Source organism: Antechinus flavipes, chromosome 3 (genome assembly GCF_016432865.1).
Source record: "Antechinus flavipes isolate AdamAnt ecotype Samford, QLD, Australia chromosome 3, AdamAnt_v2, whole genome shotgun sequence".
Taxonomy (NCBI): domain Eukaryota; kingdom Metazoa; phylum Chordata; class Mammalia; order Dasyuromorphia; family Dasyuridae; genus Antechinus; species Antechinus flavipes.
Window position 1 is genome coordinate 262,906,355 of NC_067400.1, and position 19,286 is coordinate 262,925,640.

General features: G+C 35.0%; 1 pseudogene; it reads left to right on the forward strand.

Moving 5' to 3' along the window:
- The first annotated feature begins 18,530 nt into the window (after positions 1 to 18,530).
- LOC127557904 (60S ribosomal protein L17-like) lies at positions 18,531 to 19,041 on the forward strand (annotated as a pseudogene).
- The last annotated feature ends 245 nt before the right edge of the window (positions 19,042 to 19,286 follow it).

The window sequence follows — 19,286 nt, forward strand, 5'->3', positions numbered from 1 at the left end:
GTAGTTCTCAAAAGAAAAAATACTTGAGCTATTTTTTGCGTTGTTTTTTTTTTTTTCTTTAAAACCATCTCCTAGTTTTATTTATTAGTTCAGGGGTTTTCTTACTTTCAATTTGATTCATCTCTCTTTTGATTTGCCAAGATTTCCAATTTGGTATTTAACTGGGGATTTTTAATTTGTCCTTTTTCTAGTTTTAAAGTTGAATGCCTAATTCATTGATCTACTCTTTCTCTATTTTATTGATGTAAACATTTAGAGATATAAATTTTCCCCTAAGTACTGCTTTGAATGCATCCCATAAGTTTTAGTATATTGTCTTAATGTTGTCATTTTCTTTAATGAAATTATTGTTTTTATGATTTGTTCTTTGACCCATTTACACTTTAGGATTAGATTATTTAATTTTTAATCAATTTTTAGTCTATCTTTCCACTGCCTACTGAATGCCATTTTTGTCACATTATGATCTGAAAAGGATACATTTAATATTTATGCTTTTCTGCATTTGGTTGTGAGTTTTATAACCTAATACATTGCCAAATGTTGTGTAACTGTTATGAATTACTGTCAAAAACACACGTTCCTTTCTATTTCCATTCAATTTTCTCCAAATATGTAGCACATCTAAATTTCTAGAATTCTCTTCACATCTTTAATCTCTTTTTTTGCTTCTTTTCATTGTTATTAAATGTAGCTAGTTATGAGAGGAGAATTTGAGGTCTCTCACTAGTATAGTTTTAGAGTCTATTTCCTCTTGTAACTCATTTAACTTCTTTAAAAATTAGATGCTATATACCATTCAATGCATATATGTTTAGTATTAATATTATTTCATTGTCTCTGGTACCTTTTAGCAAAATATACTTTCCTTTTTTATCTTTTTAAATTAGACCTATTTTTTTTTTGCTTTGTCTGAAATCATGATTGCTACCCCTGCTTTTTTTTTTTTTTTAACTTCAGTTAAAGCATAATAGATTCTGTTCCAATCTCTGACATTTACTCCATGTGTGTGCTTCAAAACTGTTTCTTGCAAATAGCATATTGTTGGATTCTGGTTTCTAATCCATTCTGCTGCTGAGCACTCCCTGTACCAATTCATCCTCTTTTCTATCAATCCCTCTCCCTTTTTTTTGCTTTTCCATAAAGTGAGGTTGATTTCTGTATCTATCTGAATATGTATATTATTCTACCTTTGAACCAATTCTGATGAGAGTAAAATTCAAATATTGCCTGCCACCACCACTATCTTTCCTTCCACTATAATAGCTCTTTCACACCTCTTTCAAGTAAGATAATTTACCCCATTTTATCTCTTCCTTCCTTCTTTTGCCCAATGTAATCTTCTCTCACCTATCATTTTTGATTTTTCTGGATATTATCCCATTACCATCATCCTACACCCACATTCTCTGTCTATGTATTCTCCTAATTGCCCTTAATGTCATAAAATTCTTCTTTTTTTTTTTTTTTCTGAGGCAATTGGGGTTAAGTAACTTGCCCAAGGTCACATAGTCACGAAGTGTTAAGTGCCTGAGGCCACATTTGAACTCAGGTCCTCTTGAGTTCAGGGCTGGTGCTCTATCCACTGCATCAAGTAGCTGCCCCTAATCATAACATTCTTAATTACAAAAATTATCTTGTTGTGTAGAAATAGAAATAGTCACTTTATTGAAACTTGCGTTTTCTCTTTCTTATTTCTTTTATTTACTTCTTTTTTTTCTAACCTTTTAATTTTTTTCCTAAATCTTGTATTTGAAGATCAATTTTTTTCTTCAGCTCTGGTCTTTTCATTAGGAATGCTTGAAAGCCCTCTGTTTTATTAAATATTCATTGTTCCCCCTGAAGCATTATGTTCAGTTTTGCTTGGGTAGGTGATTCTTGGTTGCAAGCATAACTTTTTTGCCTTCCAGGATAACATTCTCCAAATCCTCCAGTTCTTTAATGTAGAAGTTGCTAGATTCTGTGTAATTCTGATTGGTTCCACAATATTTGAATTATTTCTTTCTGGCTCTGAGCAATATTTTTTTTTCTTGACCAGGGAGCTTTAAATTTGGCTTCGATACTCTTGGGAGCTTTCATTTTGGGATTTCTTTCTGGTGATGAGTAGTGGATTCTTTTCATTTCTATTTTGCCCAGTTCTAGCTTATCAGAAATTTTCTTTGATAATTTCTTGAAATATGATGTCCAGGCTTTTTTTTTTTTTCATCATACCTTTCAAGTAGTCTAATAATTCTTAAATGATTTCTCCTGGATCTATTTTCCAGGTCAGTGAGTTTTCCAATGAGACATTTTCCATATTCTTCTTTTTTTATCTTCTTTTGATTTTATTTTTCATTTTTTGATGTCTTATGGAGTCATTACCTTTTATTTGTCCAATTCAAATTTTTAAGAAATTATCTTCTTCACTGAACTTCAGTTTTGTACCTCCTTTTCCATTTGGCCAATTCTATTTTTTAAGGAGTTATTTTCTTTAGTGAATTTTTATTAGTCATTTCCCAGTTTTTTTGTGTGTTTCTTTTACCAAGATATTGATTCATTTTTCATGATTCTCTTGCATTAGTCTCTTTTCTTTCCCCAATTTTTCTTCTACTTCTATGATTTGCTTTTTTAAAAGTTCTTATTTTAAAATTTACATTTTTCTTTGAAACTTCACATATAGCTATTTTGATACAGTTTTCTTCTTCTAAATTTGTGCCTTCATGCTCTTTGTCACCATAATAATTTTTTAGAGTCAAATTCTTTTTTTAGGGGGGGAGGGTTGTTTTTTGCTCATTTTTCTATTTTGTGTCTTTGTACTTTTATGTAAGAGTTTAGTTCCTCTATGAAGACTGAATGTGCATCAAAACATCATATTTTCATCTTTGTTGGTGGTGGTTTGGTTGCTTGTTTTTGTTTTCCCTTTTCATGATTTCCCCCTTTTTAAACTGATTTTTCTTACACAACATGATGAATATGGAAATAAGTTTAGAAGAACTGCACATATTTAAGCTATATTGGATTGTTTGCTGTCTTGGGGAGGGGGAAGGGAGGAGAAGAGGGAGAAAAATTTGGAACACAAGACTTTGCAAAGGTGAATGTTGAAAACTATCTGCATGCATTTGGGAAAATAACATGGTATTAAAGATTTTTTTTTTTTAAAGTTTAGTTCTCCTGCACTATCTCAAGTTTCTTGTGCCAGGGGTTTAGGCCCTGATGCAGGTTTTCACGGAGTCTCAAGACACAACTGCTGGCTTGCACTAAAGGGGGACCTCCCTGTTGGCTTCTACTGGGGACTGGGGTCTCACTGCTGACTTTCTATGAAGGGAAGGCCTCATTACTGACCAGCAATGGTAGCCTATACTGGGTATGGGGCTTTGCTGTGATGCTGGTCAGGACTGCTGCATTACATCTGATGGTGCTGGCTAACAAAGGGATATTATTAAGTTACTTCCCCATTCTTCAATTAATTCTGAGATATTTTTTCAGGGTTGTTCGGAGGGAAATGTGGGAGGATTCCAGGAAGTTCCTTTCTCATTTTACTATCTTGACACTGGAAGTCTAATGGTGTCTTTTGAAGTTATCCCCCTCCTCATTCTCACTCCCACCCCCCACTTCTGTTGGGTTTTACAACTGCGGCCAATCGAAGAGGCTGTTGTCCACCATCTCTTCATCAAATCAGAATCACCTATGAAATGTCCACACATGCTCCACAATTTCTCCAAGGCATATCCACCAAAAACTATCACAGTGCTTCCAGAAAGAGGATTTCTCTTCTACAATGTCTCCACAAATTAGTAGAGCATACTAATATCCTTGTATGAACTGATACAGAATAAAGTGACAATGCAGAAAATATTATACATTGACTACAAGAGTATAAAAGAAAACAATTTCAAAAGCATAAGGATTCTGATGAGTACAATGACCAATCAGGACTCCAACAGATTGACAAGAAAGCATGTCTCCCACCCTTTGGCTTTCCACTAAGAAGTAATAGACTTTAGGTGAAGAATGAGACCTATATTTTTTAAATTAAACATTTTTAATTAATAGAATTCTTATCTTTTTTCCCAGGGACAGCTAGATGAATAGAATGATAGGCCTAAAATCAGGAAGAATCATTTTCCAGAGTGTGAATCTGATCTCAGGCACTAATTAGCTATAGGACCCGGGGAAAGTCATTTAACCCCTGTTTCCTCAGTTTCCTCATCTGTAAAAAAAAAGTTGTTCAAGGAAATGGCAAACCACTCCAGCACCTTTGCCAAGAAAACCTTAAATGGGATCATGAAAAGTCAGCCATGTAATTTCAATAGACTTGTGATTGAAAGTGCCATCCACATCCAGAGAGAGAACTATGGAAACTGAATGTGGATCAAAGCATAGTGTTTTCACTTGTTGTTATTGTTATTTGTTTAGTTGTTTTTTCTTTTTTTCTTGCTTTTTTCTTTTTGATCTAATTTTTCTTGTGCAATATGATAAATATGGAACTACGTTTAAGAATTGCATATGTTTAGCATATATGAGATTGCTTGCTATTTTGGAGAGGGGATGGAAGAAAGGGAGAGAGAGAAAAAAAATTTGGAACATAAGATTTTGCAAAGGTGAATGTTGAAAACTTTTGCACGTATTTGGAAAAACAAAATATTATTTTAAAAAACACAACAATAATAAAAAGTCATGATCAAAAAAATTGAGTGAACAACAAAATTTTTTCTCCTTCCTACAACACCCTAGGGAAAAAAGGAAATTATTTTAACCAAAATGCACAATCAAGTGAAATAAATTTTCTTATTATGTATGTGTGTGTACATATATATATCTCTGTCATCTCTCTGTCAGAAGGTATACAGCATTAGTGCTCTGGAATCATGGATGATCACTGCATTACTAACATTTCATATAGATTGCAAGTTGTACATTTTTACAGTATTACTATTGCATGAATTGATGTGATTTTGTTTGTTTCGTTCTTTATCAGTTTATGCAAGTCTTTAAAATTGTTTTTCCAATATCAATGGTACAATATAAGACATACTATTTGGGGTGTTTTTTTTTTAAATTGAATTTTACTTTATTTTCAAGTCTGAATTCTTTTCCACTCCTCCCTCTCCTCATGAAAGCAAAAAAAAAAAAAAAAATCCATTAAAAACATGTACAATCAGGTAAAATATTCCTGCATTGGCCATGTCCTCTCAAAAAATGATTCGATATACATCTGATAGAGAATTCATCACCTTACTCTCCTGAGATAGATAGCATGTTTCAACATAAGGCCTCTGGAATTATGGTGGGTCAGTGTATTGATCAGAGTTCTTAAATATTTCAAAATTGTTTGAAGACATAGGTCTTTAAATAAGATTATTAGAGAACAAATTTGTCTTCCCTTGATTATATTTATTTGTTACAAGGCCCAGTTTTTATGGGGAATGGGGTGGCTATATGGAGGAAGGCTGGTGGAATCAAGGATAGCAATAGTGATACAAAAATGGGAGAGAGGGAGATCAGTGAAACATTTAATAACTTCCCTTGTAAAAAATAGACACAATTACCTAAGACAATCCATGACTAACAATATATGTTTCATTCTAGATTTATAGTGAATCTCAACTTTCTCTCAAGAAGGCATGCTTTATCACTTCCAATCTGATAGCACTATTTAGTTATTGAATTGATTTGAATGCTGATCTTTTATTTTCCTTTGCATTATTGTGAACATTTTCATCTTGATTCTGCTTATTTTGTTTTACATTTACTCTTTAAAGTTTTTCTAAGTTTCTCTAAATTCCTCATATTTGGCAAAAATAAATTAATAAGAGTATTGGACTAGATGGCCTATGAGATCCCTCCCAGTTCTAAATCTATGAGCCTAAGATATTTCTTACATACAATAATATTGCATTATAGTCATATACAATAATAGCTTTGGCTATTCACCAATCAATGGGCACTGGATTTGCTTCCAAATCTTTAGTCTCACTAAAGTGTTGCCATCAATTGTTCAATCAATAAACATTTATTAAACCCCTACTATGTTCTAGGTACTGTGCTAAATAAACTAAGTGCAAAAGACAACCCCTGCTCTCAAGGAGTTTACAAACTAATGAGGAAAACAATACACCAATAAATATATACAAAATAAGCTACATAAAGAATGAATTGGAAATAATTAAAAGAAGGAAAGTATTTGAACTAAACAAGATTAGGAAATACTTCTTGTAGCCACTAAAAATAAGAGAGATTTCCTGTAGAAGATGAATTTTATTTGGAACCTAAAGGTAGGTCAATAGTCAGAAAGGAGAGCATTCCAGGTTAGCCAGAGAAAATGCCCAGATTAAAAAGATGGAGTGTTCATGAAACAGCAAAGAGGACATTGTCCCTGGATCAAAGAGAACATTCTGGAGAGCAAGATATAAGAAAACTGAGGGACTGAGAGGATTCTTTCTTTTTTTTTTTTTTTTTTTTTTTTTTTGCTCTCTATAGTAGTTGGGAAGGAATGGTATAGGGTTTAAGAGAAAGATAATGAATTTTGCTTTGGACATGAGTTTAAACTGTCTACTCTGTCTTTAGTTTAACATGTCGGGAGAGCAATTGGAAATGTGGGATTTCAGGTTAACAAAAAGTTTGGGGCAAGGATAAATAGATTTGAGAATCATCAGCATAGAGATGGCAATTAATGCTATGAGGACTAATAATGGTACTTACAGTTCAGTGTGAATGGGACTGATTGCATGAAGTATTTCTCAGTATTGAGTCACTGATCCCTGTTCCCAGAGCTGGGGCCTTGGGAAGATCATTTGATCTCTGGAGAGATAAACTTCCAACTCTGGATATAGGATACAGGAAGTTACGGGAAGTGATGTGACCTGTGGAGGCAGCCAACATTGGTGACCATTGGTCAAGGATGGTTACATCCTTTTAGTCTGTCCAATGAGAAGGCTCAGGTCTTTGCTTTTAAATCCTGGATAAGCCAGAAGCTGGCCAGGTTCTAGGAGCACTTGGAGGGAGTTGGGATGGTTCCTAGCTATGTGTAGGTCTCTCCCTGCAGGGATTAAATAAATGCTTTCTCTTTATACCTGATGATGTCTGATTAGTTAATTGGGAAGAGGGTCTTGTACCCGACCTGTTCCATACAAGTGTGATATGGAAAATGATCCAGAAAAGAAAATAGAGTGATCAAATAGATAGAAGAACAATAAGAAAGTAGCATCCTGAAAACCTATAAAGAATAGAGGATTAAGAAGAGAACTATCCTTCGTGTTAATGGCTACAGAGAAATCAAAGAGAATGAGGATTGAGAAAAGGTGGCTTTGGCAACTAAGATCATTCATTAGTAAATGATTTAGAGAATAGTTTCAGTGGAATGATAAGTTTAGAAGGCAGGTTGTAAGGAGTTAAAAAGAGATTAAGAACAGAGAGAGAAAGCACCTATTGTAGACAAGGAGATTAGTAAATTTTAGTAAGTTTAGTAAATTAGTAAGAAGTTGAATCACTAAGGGCAGGAGAAATATAAGATGATGTTTGGTAGGGATAGAAGGAACAAATGAAGGATTTTTCAAAATAAAGGAGACATGAGCATGTTTGTAGCAGTAGGGAATGAGCAGGGAGACAAGGAGAGATTGAAGATAAAAGAGAGTGGAGATCACAAAGGGAACAGTGTGCTAGACAGGACTCTACTTGAACAAGCAGAAGTTAACCTTGGTAAGGAATGAAGCCACTTCATAGTATAAAACAAGAATGAAAGGGAAGATAGTAAAAGGCATCTGAGTGATAGGAAGTGAGGAGGAGAGAGAGTTCATGGAAAATGGCGTCATTTTTTCCCTATAAAATATGAGATGGAGTGAGGGGGAGGATAAACCTAAATATATTTGCATAAATTGAATTTTTCTATTAGTTTTGACCTTCTTGGTGTATGAAATATATCTTTATAACACTTCTGAAGAGAGAAATCTCTTCTTTTTGTTGTCATTTAAGTGTATTATACTGACCCAAACTTTCCCTCACTACTGTTAAAGTCACAGTTTCCATAGCATGGTAATTTAGGTTTTAAAACCACCTTCTCTACTGGTAATTAAGCAAATTATCGCTATTCCCCTTTCATAATTCACATATTCTGTCTACTAAGGCGAAGCTTGGAAGATAGAGGTGAACCACTAAAGAGAAGACCTGGACATCTTCCCTTTCCCTTTCACTGGTTTGTTTAATTGGGTATTTCCATTTACTGGTGAAGATTTGGATCACTTTGCTCTTGAAATCTCCTAAAGTGCCCAACATCAGCGAATTTGGGGTAGTATTCTCTTGAGGCAAGACCTGGAAACTCTTGTAATGCTCTTGGATTTCATTCGTACAGTTTCAGTGCTCATGCAGAATAAGTAAGCATTTAACTATCCCCTTAACTATGCCAGACTACTCCTGGTTTTCTAGCCCACCGAGTCCTGAGTACGAAGGTGGAAAATGTTGCCTCGAAGGCTTATTTTGTAAAAGAAAAGGGTGCACATTAGCCACAGTGCTTCCTCCTGGAGGAAACAAAGCTCCAAGCGAATTCTAAGCCCAAACGGACTTTACCTAGGAATGCTTGAATGAAAGAGATTGCATTTGCATCCTGGCTGTATGTATAAAGGGCTGGGAGGAAAAAAGAAATAACAGTTTTTTGATTAACCCTTTTTGATTAGCCACTGGGTGCCACTATCAATTTGTTTGGTTAATCGAATAGCAGAACAACAACAAAAATGCTGCCATTGCAGAAAAACAGGTTCACTGCTAAGTACTTTTGTGAAACAGGAAGTGAAAAGCCCTTTCCCTCCCTCCAGCCCCATGACACATACTCACTTTGATGTATTTTGGCCCGATTTTTTTTTTTTTTTTACATATATAACTTCCTTAGTCTCATCACTCTCAATGCTTACATGCTGTCTATTCCTCTCTCCTTCCCTCTCTCAACATACCATATCAATTCAGTACCTCTTAAGTGCCTAATGGATTCCTGGTTCTGAATTGGGTATACTGGGACTACTCTTATAAGGTGAAAAATATGATCTTTGCTAAAAAGTCAAACTTTAAGCATTGCCTCTTAATAGTAAAGATCAGCACACAACAAAGGCACTATCAACAATCATAAAGATTTCCTGAGCCTTGTGGGTGAGACACAAGGCTGCTGTTCTTCAGCCATGTCAGATTCTACTTAGCAAAGATTTGAGTGTTTGCCATCTCTTTCTCCAGCTTATATTACAGATAAGGAAACTAAGGAAAACAGGACTAAACCTCATCTTCCTGATGCAGGTTGATACTCTATATTACTGTGACAACTGGTTGTACTGTGTGTGCTCTAGGGGCTGGAGATACAAAGGCCCTCAGCCCTAGAGGGATTTACAAATCAAGTTGGAGATATCTGCAGGAATAGAGATAAATAACAATAGTAGAATAGAGATAAATAACAATAGTAGATAAACTATGTGTGCCTAGAACTGGAGAAGTTCCAAAGAAGGAATCATCCATCCAAAGGAGAGAAGGCTGGAAGGACTTGGACAGGTGTGGTGGAAGTGTGACTTGAAGGAAGGATTAGCACAGAAGAAAAGGAAAGGTATTTTGATAAAGTAAAAAAAAAAAAATACCTCTTTTGCTGTGGGCAGAAAACTATAATTAGATTAGTAAAGCTGGGACAAAATGCTTATATAGCAGGGAAGGAGGGAGGAAGAAAGGAAGGAAGGAAAGAGGGAGTGAGGGAAGGAAGAATGGAGGAATAAAGGAAGGAAGGAAAGAAGGAAGGGAGGATGAGAATAAGGGAGAGAGAAAAGAAGGAAGAAAAAGTAAGAAAAGAAAGAGAGGAAGGGAGAAAGAAAAACAAAGAAAGAAAGAAACAGAATCGTTTCTCAAAAGGTTACATTCTATAGCAAAAAATAAAGTATTTACATAAGAATATACAAAATATAGAGATAGGGATTCAAGCTGTGACTTCATTGGTATAGGGAATTCCCAAGATAAGGTAATTCTTTCTACCAAAGCAGATTGATCTGGTACCCAGTCTGGTACAAATCCGTCATACCTATAAACTGCTGAGAGTGGGGTCATGTACAAGTTCTGACATGAAAGAACCTGTTCTTCCTCTTTTCCCCTTTGCCTCTGCCTCTCTTGCTTCCTTCCCTTTCTTTTTAAGTAGTTCCAGCCAGTATCCTATATATTAGGCAATGACACTTGTAATAAATGTCTTTTGAAACCTTGTCTTTCAAAGAGGAATTGTTACCACCTGAAACATAAGCAGTCTGCTTGAAGATGTGACACCAGACATTTATGTCCTTCCAATGAGAAGTTATATAATTTTAATTGTTTATGATTAGAAAGTTGCATAAATTTTATGGTTCTTGTGTTTCTTACTGCATTTTAACCCTTGTACCTGAATCATGGGGCTGCTCTAGCTTAGGTCTGGCCCAGAATATTTGAGAAAAATCAGTAAAGATTTTTTTTTTTGTCTAAATTAGAGTCCAGCATCCCTTTCCTTACACACATTTCCTGATGTCTCATCATGGCGTGGAAATGATACTTGGTTTTCCAAACCTCAAGGTTAAATTAATTTTTTAAATGAAGGAGGGATATTTAGTTGTAGTTGATAGGATAACCAGATACAGGATTTTGGTTTCTTATGACAAAAATGCTATTTAAGATATATGAATATGTCTTATGAAGATTAAAAATATATACTATTCAATAAGATAAAGACAAATTTACTATTTCCTCTATGGGATTCACACAAGGGATGTTTGATAAGATTCACAGGGACAATGGAAAATTAGCTAGCTCTTATAGTTGGCTTTGGAAAAGCGGCATTGCCAGCGCCAGAAAAGTGAAGGTTTAACTGTCCTTGAGTATTACACAATTAGAGGCAAAGGTGAATGAACTATTGATCTTTAAAGACCATGACTTTGAGGCAAAAGAAAGATGAATGCATTTGGTCACTATACAAGTGAAAAGGGCAATGCTAATAGAAGTAAAGACTAATAGGATACAGATGGAATCTCTGACCCAAAGGTTTTTTTCTGGAGAATTTATTTAAATACTGTTGAGATTAGAGGTGTAAGGGTGGAAAATAGGAATAGAGGTGATTTCAGGTGGAAACCAACATAGGCTGTAAGTCAGTCTTTGGCCCACTTTATTTCTAACCGCTGAAATATTGCTTCTTAGGGAGGGCCTAGGGCAGCTAGGTGGTGCAGTGGATAGAGTATCAGACAAATTCAGAAAGACTCATCTTTCAGAGTGCAAATCTGGCCTCAGACATTTATAGCTGTGTGACCATGGACACCTCTTTGTCTCAGTTTCCTCTTCTGTAAAATGAACTGGAGAAGGAAATGGCAAAACATTCTAGTATCTTTGCCAAAGAAACCCTAGGTGGGACCATGAAAAATTGAACAACATGAGAGTGACTTCTTCTATAGGACAGTCAGAGGGAAGGTAGGCTTTTGACAGTGAGGAATTTCCAACCTAATAACTATATAGATGAAAGGAAATATATTATTTTGTTGTTCAGTCATTATTCACACATTCATATAAAAATAACATTTTACAAAGCCTTTTAACTAGAAATTATATTCTCTGTGGCAGGTCTCTTTGTAGTGGCCAGAAACTGGAAACTGAGTGGATGCCCATCAATTGGAGAATGGCTGAATAAATTGTGGTATATGAATATTATGGAATATTATTGTTCTGTAAGAAATGACCAGCAGGATAATTTCAGAAAAGCCTGGAGAGACTTACATGAACTGATGCTGAGTGAAATGAGCAGGACCAGGAGATCATTGTATACTTCAATGTTGGAATCTTTACAAACTGCTAACTAATTAAGGTTGATCTAATCTTACAAGAAGATGTTTTGGGCCAGAACCTGAAACAAGGTACTAAGCAGAACTAATTAATACAAGGCTTGTGTTCACACCTTTACTCATTGGAGTTCACAAGTATGGGAGTTTCACAAAGTAAACTTTGTAACTTTATGAGTTCACACCTCCTCATAGTTACAAAGTTTACTTTGTGAAACTCCCATACTTGTGAACTCCAATGAGTAAAGGTGTGAACACAAGCCTTGTATTAATTAGTTCTGCTTAGTACCTTGTTTCAGGTTCTGGCCCAAAACATCTTCTTGTAAGATTAGATCAACCTTAATTAGTTAGCAGTTTGTAAAGATTCCAACACTTCAACATCAATACTATATGATGATCAATTCTGATGGACCTCGCCATCTCCAGCAATGAGATGAACCAAATCAGTTCCAAAAAAGCAGTAATGAACTGAACCAGCTACACCCAGCGAAAGAACTCTGGGAGATGACTATGAACCACTACATAGAATTCCCAGTCTCTATTTTTGTCCACCTGCATTTTTGATTTCCTTCACAGGCTAAATGTACACTATTTCAAAGTCCGATTCTTTTTGAACAGCAAAATAACTGTTTGGACATGTATACTTATACTGTATTTAATTTATACTTTAAGATATTTAACATGTATTGGTCAACCTGCAATCTAGGGGAGGGGGTAAGGGAAGGAGGGGAAAAATTGGAACAAAAAGTTTGGCAATTGTCAATGCTGTAAAATTACCCATGCATATAACTTGTAAATAAAAAGCTATAATAAAAAATATATATATCACAAAAACAAGAAATTATATTCTCTTAGTTACTTAAGATTAGTAATTTTTTTTAAATTGTAGTTAAGATCCACAAGTGCATTTTAACCCTCAAACCCGAATTACTGGACTGGCCCAATTTAAGCTTGGCACATACAAGGAACCTGCCAGGCATATTTTATACTTGGTAGATATAAAATGTATGCAAAATAAATACAACGTAAATTGGGGAAGGGATAGTGGTAGCAGCTAAGAGCAATTAGGAAAGGTTTCATGTAGGTGTACCTTTTGCAGAGTTTGAAGATCTCTAAGAAAGAGGAAGAGGCAAGGTAAGAGTTATTCCAATTATACCAGTGAGAAGGTATGGATTGCATAGTCATGCTTTCTGTATATACACACCCTATTATCAATCAGCAACTACTTGACAAGTTTGTCATCAACACATAGTAATCCCAAAGAAAATAATTTGAAGATACCTGCATATGGGGAAATGAAAAAATAAAGTACCAATCTTTATTTGTACTTTTGGTAGCATGCTCATCAAGCTTCCAAGAAGGTTAATGCACTTGACCCCAAATGACCAATTCTCCTATAACATAAAAATCTTAAATCATTTTTTTTCACAAGTGGGTAAATAAGCCTTTCCCATTCCAGCTTAAGATTACTCCCACTGATGAGCAAAAGATTAATATTTTTCTCTTTTGCCACTCAATCCTCATCTAACAAAACTCAATGGGATCTAATTACTTTTTGTCTTAGTTTTCACCATTTACCTACTTTCTGATTCACAGTGATGTGTCAAAATTTACTTTATTTTTAATTTATGAAATAAAACAAGAATTTCTATAGCACAATATAATAAAAAAATTACATACAAAACTGCAAGTCTATTATGTACAACTTGCTATTTTAAATATATGGTAAAATAGCATATAAATTTCTTTATTTCCTTCCTTCCCTCACTATTTTAGAGACAGCTACCAGAAGACATATTTAGGTAATATATATGCAAAATTATTCTATATATACTTCTTTTATATCTATTTATACACTTCTTTCTCTGAATGCAGATAGTGTTTTTCTTTATATATCTTTTATAGTTAATTTGGCTACTCATAATGGTCAAAATTATTTATTTGATCAAATATTTTCAAAATACATAAAAGAAAACACAGAAGGTTCACAAGGAGATTGACAAGTAAGACAGCTTTCAAACAAATATGTTAAATTATTACATTCTTTTTTTTAAAATGTAATCTCTATGCAATAGATTTTTTTGTTTTCATATACAGTCCTCTTTTCTATTCTTCTGTGTATAAAGAAATGTTCGTGTTTGTTGATATTAAATACAGAGCAACAAAAAATATTATACTTAATTTTTAAAAACTTCCAGGATTCTCCCTTATTTTGTTTAATAATTTGTGTTATTGAAGACATTTCCTAAATCATTTTGTTGTATTTGCTGCTGTTGTTGGTGTTGGAAGAGGGGTATCTTGATTTATGAAGAAATGAAGAAATTCTTCCTATCAATGCAGTTTAGCAATCAACCTATAAACTATGATTTTAGGGAGCTAGCTACTTAAGCATTAAGAAGTTACAGGTACACATAGCAAACATGTGTCAGAGATGACAGGAAACTAGGTTTTACTCATTCCAAAATCAGCTCTTTATTGTACCACATTCCTCTCCCTAAGTTTATTGTGAATTATTAATTACTTTAAAAATCCAGAAGCATCATTAAAAACCAGCAAGTTCTTCTTAAGCTGACCCTCTCCTCTTGTTAGCTCATGATGTCTTCCTCCTTATAAATGAGAACATTTCCACTCTTAGTCCTCTGCCACTGATTCAGAAGGCAGTTACCATATCCCTGAACTTACTGGACCTGACCTTACACTAGGATTCTAAGGATCCCCACTTTCCTCTCCGTTAATACTTGCCCCCACTGCAGATCAAAACCCCTCACACAGGATACTCATGAGCTGTTCTGATCAAGAAAAAATGTGTCACCTGGTATCACAAGTCTGGTGATGAGTATCTTTCCATGGTCTGATACTGGCCTTGTGCTGGGAGGATTCCCAAATAGGTAATTTCTGGTAGGACTTCATTGGCAGAGGTTTGGAAAACCAAGTATCATTTTCACGCCATGATGAGATATCAGGAAATGTGTGTAAGGAAAGGGATACTAGACTCTAATTTAGAAAAAAAAAAACTGACTTTTTTTGAGGGACTCTATGTGTGTGTTTCACTTGTGAAAGGAATTCTCATTGAGGAAATCTCCCAATATTGAGTTGTAACTGTTGGCAGTCTTAAAGAGCACCAAAAGGTTAAGTGATTTGCCCCCAACACACAAAGGTAAGACTTACATTCAGAGCTTCCTTACTCTAAGGCCAAGTATTTAACTTTTAATTTTATTTTATTTGTATTATGAACTTAGCAAGCACCAAATAAAATAGGTATTTCCATATACATAGTAGAAGAGGGAAGGTCATATATTAAACTGCAAATTATTATATAGTTTATCTTTTTAAAGTAATCTAAAGATATGTCCCAATTATTGCAAATAATCCCTTGAGTTGGTCAAAATATTTGAATTTTCACAATTCATATTTATAATTGTGTACAACAGGTATATCAAGCTCAAAAAAAAAAAAAAAAGCTTAAGGGCATCACTAAACCATGCATAAGAACCATTTTGGGCTATATATTGACTTACAAAACCACATATAAACATCTATATGTTATTGTATTTTGTTAAATATTTCCCAATAACATTTTAATCTGGTTTAGCAGGGGATATTGTGGGCTTTGGTTTTTGTTTGTTTGTTTGTTTTTTGACACTTTCAGTACATAATATGGTCATTGGTTCCATCCCAATGAAAATATGCAGTATAATTTGAAAAATCTGACCACTTTAGGGATTTATCATTTGCACAGGGATCTACCTGTAATAAATTCAACCTGTGTCTTTCAAAGGTATTCTATTTGTGCTTCTTTCTAGTGTGTTCCATTTCTTCTCTTCTATTCTTTGGTATAAATATGTGTGTGTGTATATAAATATATTACAAGTAACATTTTATATATATGGGTGTATATATGTATACATGCATATACATGTAACAACCAAATACATCAAGATAAATTTCAGATGTCCTTTATGCACTATAATCAATTTATATGCACAAGTAGGGCACATGTATTTACTTTATACACACACACACACACACACACACACACACACAGAGTATACTTGTGTTTGCCTTTCCCCACAATTACCATTTTAGTGGATATACTTATCTGTGGCTGGAAACCCAGCTCAGAACCTGGAACTTGATTGCTGTCCTTCAACCAACACAAAACTGAAGTAGATAGCAGTGAATTTCTGGAGTACAGCATTCCAGGCAAGGAAAATTGCTCCTGAGATTGCTTAACAGCCCTGGGGAAATGTCAGAAAGAAATTAATCTCCCATTGCTAATCTGTCCTATATTGCTGGATCGGAACTGTCATCCAAAGGAGTTTCTCTAGCTGAAGAAACAAACTTCAGCAGGGGCTCTGGTCTTCTTTTTTCCTTTTCCCTTCTGTTTTTCTTCTGGAGGGATTGAAAACATTCAGGGGGAGAGAGAGGGGGGTTTATTAGAATCTTCCCCTCTTTACCTCCAGAGTCTTTAATAAACCTTATGGTGAAAGTATGGGGGAGTTACATTCACTTACCCAAAAAGTATCAAGAAAGTTTTTGGTCACTTTTGTCTTTTTCCCCCTTTTCTGGGGACAAACCAGAGATCAGAGACATGGGAATGAATTTTCTCAGACCACGAGATGACAGCTCCAGGACAAACTCCTTGAGAGAAGGGCTTGTCTTTTGCCTTTTTTTGTATCCTCATTGTTTAATATCCTAGAAAAGCACAGAGGAGATCATGCACCTGACTCAAGAGCAAATCTCACAAAGTCATTCTTGGATATATGCTTCCTAAATTAGAGGAGGAGAAATTTCTTGTGTAGTTACTTTCCAATAGACTTGAGAAGGAAAGTGCCATTAGCATCCAGAGAGAGAACTATGAAGATTGAATGGGGATTGAAGCACAGTATTTTCACCATTTTGTTATTATTGTTGCTGTTTTCTTGTTTGCTTTTTTTTTTCTTTCTTGTGTTTTTTTTTCCCTTTTGGTCTGATTTTTCTTGCACAAAATGATAAATATGGAAATATATTTAAAAGAATTGCATATATTTGACCTATACCAGATTGCTTGCTGTCTTGGAAAGAGGGGAGGTGAAGGAGATAAGGAGAAATTTTTGGAACACAAAGTTTTATAAAAATGAATTTTGAAAACTATCTTTACATGTATTTGGAAAAATAAAATGCTATTAAAAGAATAAAGATTTGTTGACTTGACTTGTTCAGACATTACAGGACTAATAGCAAAAAGGGTTAGCTGTTTAAGAGCCCAAAGAAAGATTCCTTTCTGAGGAGTGTCCAAATCATAAGGTGGCACTATAAGTTTGGGAGGAGCTGTGTGAGAGGAATTCACAGGAATGTTGGGGTGGGACCCCTTTGGTAAACCCAAGTTAAGTTCCCTTCCAAGGAAAGTCTAAGCTGCAAGGTAGTGATGAGTCAGAAGGACTTTAGGACCCTGGTAGGAAAAATAGGATTTACAGAGAGAGAAAGAATTATGTTGATTACTTATAGCATACTGTGAGTCCTTTTATTTTTACATTTGCTTATATGCTCCAGTTAGTTCTTTGTGTCTGGTACATTTTCTATGGAATGAAATAAAGCCTATCCCGTATCAAATATAAGTGCTTGTTAAGAGCTAGGGGCTCTCCACATCTGTAGAATTTTGGACATGAGATTTCTCACAGAAAATCTTGCAAGGAACAATAATAACTCAAAAAAAATATGAATTTTTTGGGAGGTTCCACATGGGTTTGTATGTGTACACAATCAAAAGCTCAATAACATTTACTAAGCATCTACTATGTTCATAGTACTGAGAGTAAAAACAAAAACAAAAGATAGTTCCTGATTTCAAGGAGCTTACAATCTAACGCGGGGAGACACATGCAAACAAATATATACAAAGGAAACCATATAAAGGATAGATATAGAGGCACCCCCCCAACAAACACACACACACACACACACACACACACACACACACACACAGGGTGCGTGTGCACGTCTCTATCTCTGAAAGGAGCTCAAAAGTAGCAATAATAAAAACATAGAAGGTCTAACTAGTTACAAAATCTGCTCAGTCTTCAATCTACACAAATTATTTGTTGAGTTGTCTCCTCTGTGAGAATACACATGAGGGAGTTTGGACTTAGATTAGTTCTATTACTGAACTCCAATCTCCCAGCATCTGGTAACCCCTGCTTTGGGATCTGTGGGCTACCATAGGGACTGATGTCCTTGGCACTAGTCCAGGGAAACTGGTCTTTGTCTTTCACATGGTGGAAGATTGGAGTTCCCTGGCAAGTGCCTGCTTGTCTGTTTGCATCTGTGTCATCTGAAGAGATTTGAAGGCAAGTCCCAATCTGGTTAAGTTTCTGGGGTCAATAATTATTGATGAAAGTTATCCTTGGGTGAGTTCCAAGACCTAAAATGCCAGTCACCAAATGTGAAAGCTGAAAAAAAAAAAATCATTCCATCTAGATTCCATCTAGTCCAATTTCCTCATTTTACAGATGAGGAAACTGAAGCCCAGAGAGGTGAAATGAATTTTCCAAGGTCACATAGCTAATTGATGATTAAGACAGAATCTAAAATTGTGATATAGCAAAAGTTATTTCTGATAACTTCCCTTTCTTAGCTCCCTCTATTCCTATCCTATATGTTCAGTGATCTCAATCTGAGTTGAAGTTTATTTTTCCTCTTCCTCTTCCCTTAAACTATCCTAGGTAATCATTTAAAATGGTGAGATATTCTTTTGACCCACAGAACCCCACAAAATTGTGCATGTTAAGGGGCTCATATTTCCAGGTCCACTTCAAGAAAACCCATGAAGCAGCCCGTTATCAAGGGCATGCATATCCAAAAAGCTACCAAGTATTTGAAAGATGCCACTTTGAAGAAACAATGTATTCCCTTCCACCAATATAATGATGGAATTGGCAATTGTGTTCATGTTAAGCAATGGAATTTGATACAGGGACAGTGGCACAAAAAGAGTGCTGAGTTCTTGCTACATATATTTAAAAATGCAAAAAGTAATGCAGAGCTGAAGGATTTGGATGTGGATTCTCTTGTCATTGAGCATAGTCAAGTTAACAAGGCTTCTAAAATGTGATGATGTACTTACAGGGCTCGTGATAGAATCAACCCATACATAAGTTCTCCTTGCCATATTGAGATGATACTTACTGAAAAGGAACAAATTATTCTTAAAACAGAAGAGGAGGTTGCTGAAAAGAAAAAGATATCCCAAAAGAAACTGAAGCTTATAGGAAAGGAGTAAATATGACAGTGCAAATAAAAGTGAAATGAAGTATTTTTTTAAAAATTTATTTTTTCCCATTATATCCAATAGATATCTGTTTTTTATTCCTCTCCTCCACCCAAATCTGTCCTCCTCTATCACATCAAAAATGGTCTGATCAACTCATTTATACTAAAGTAATAATGACTGGTAATGTGTCTCCCCCAAAAAATTGCACTAAAAATAATCCTTTACATATGTATTGCTCTTCTTAATTCATAAGT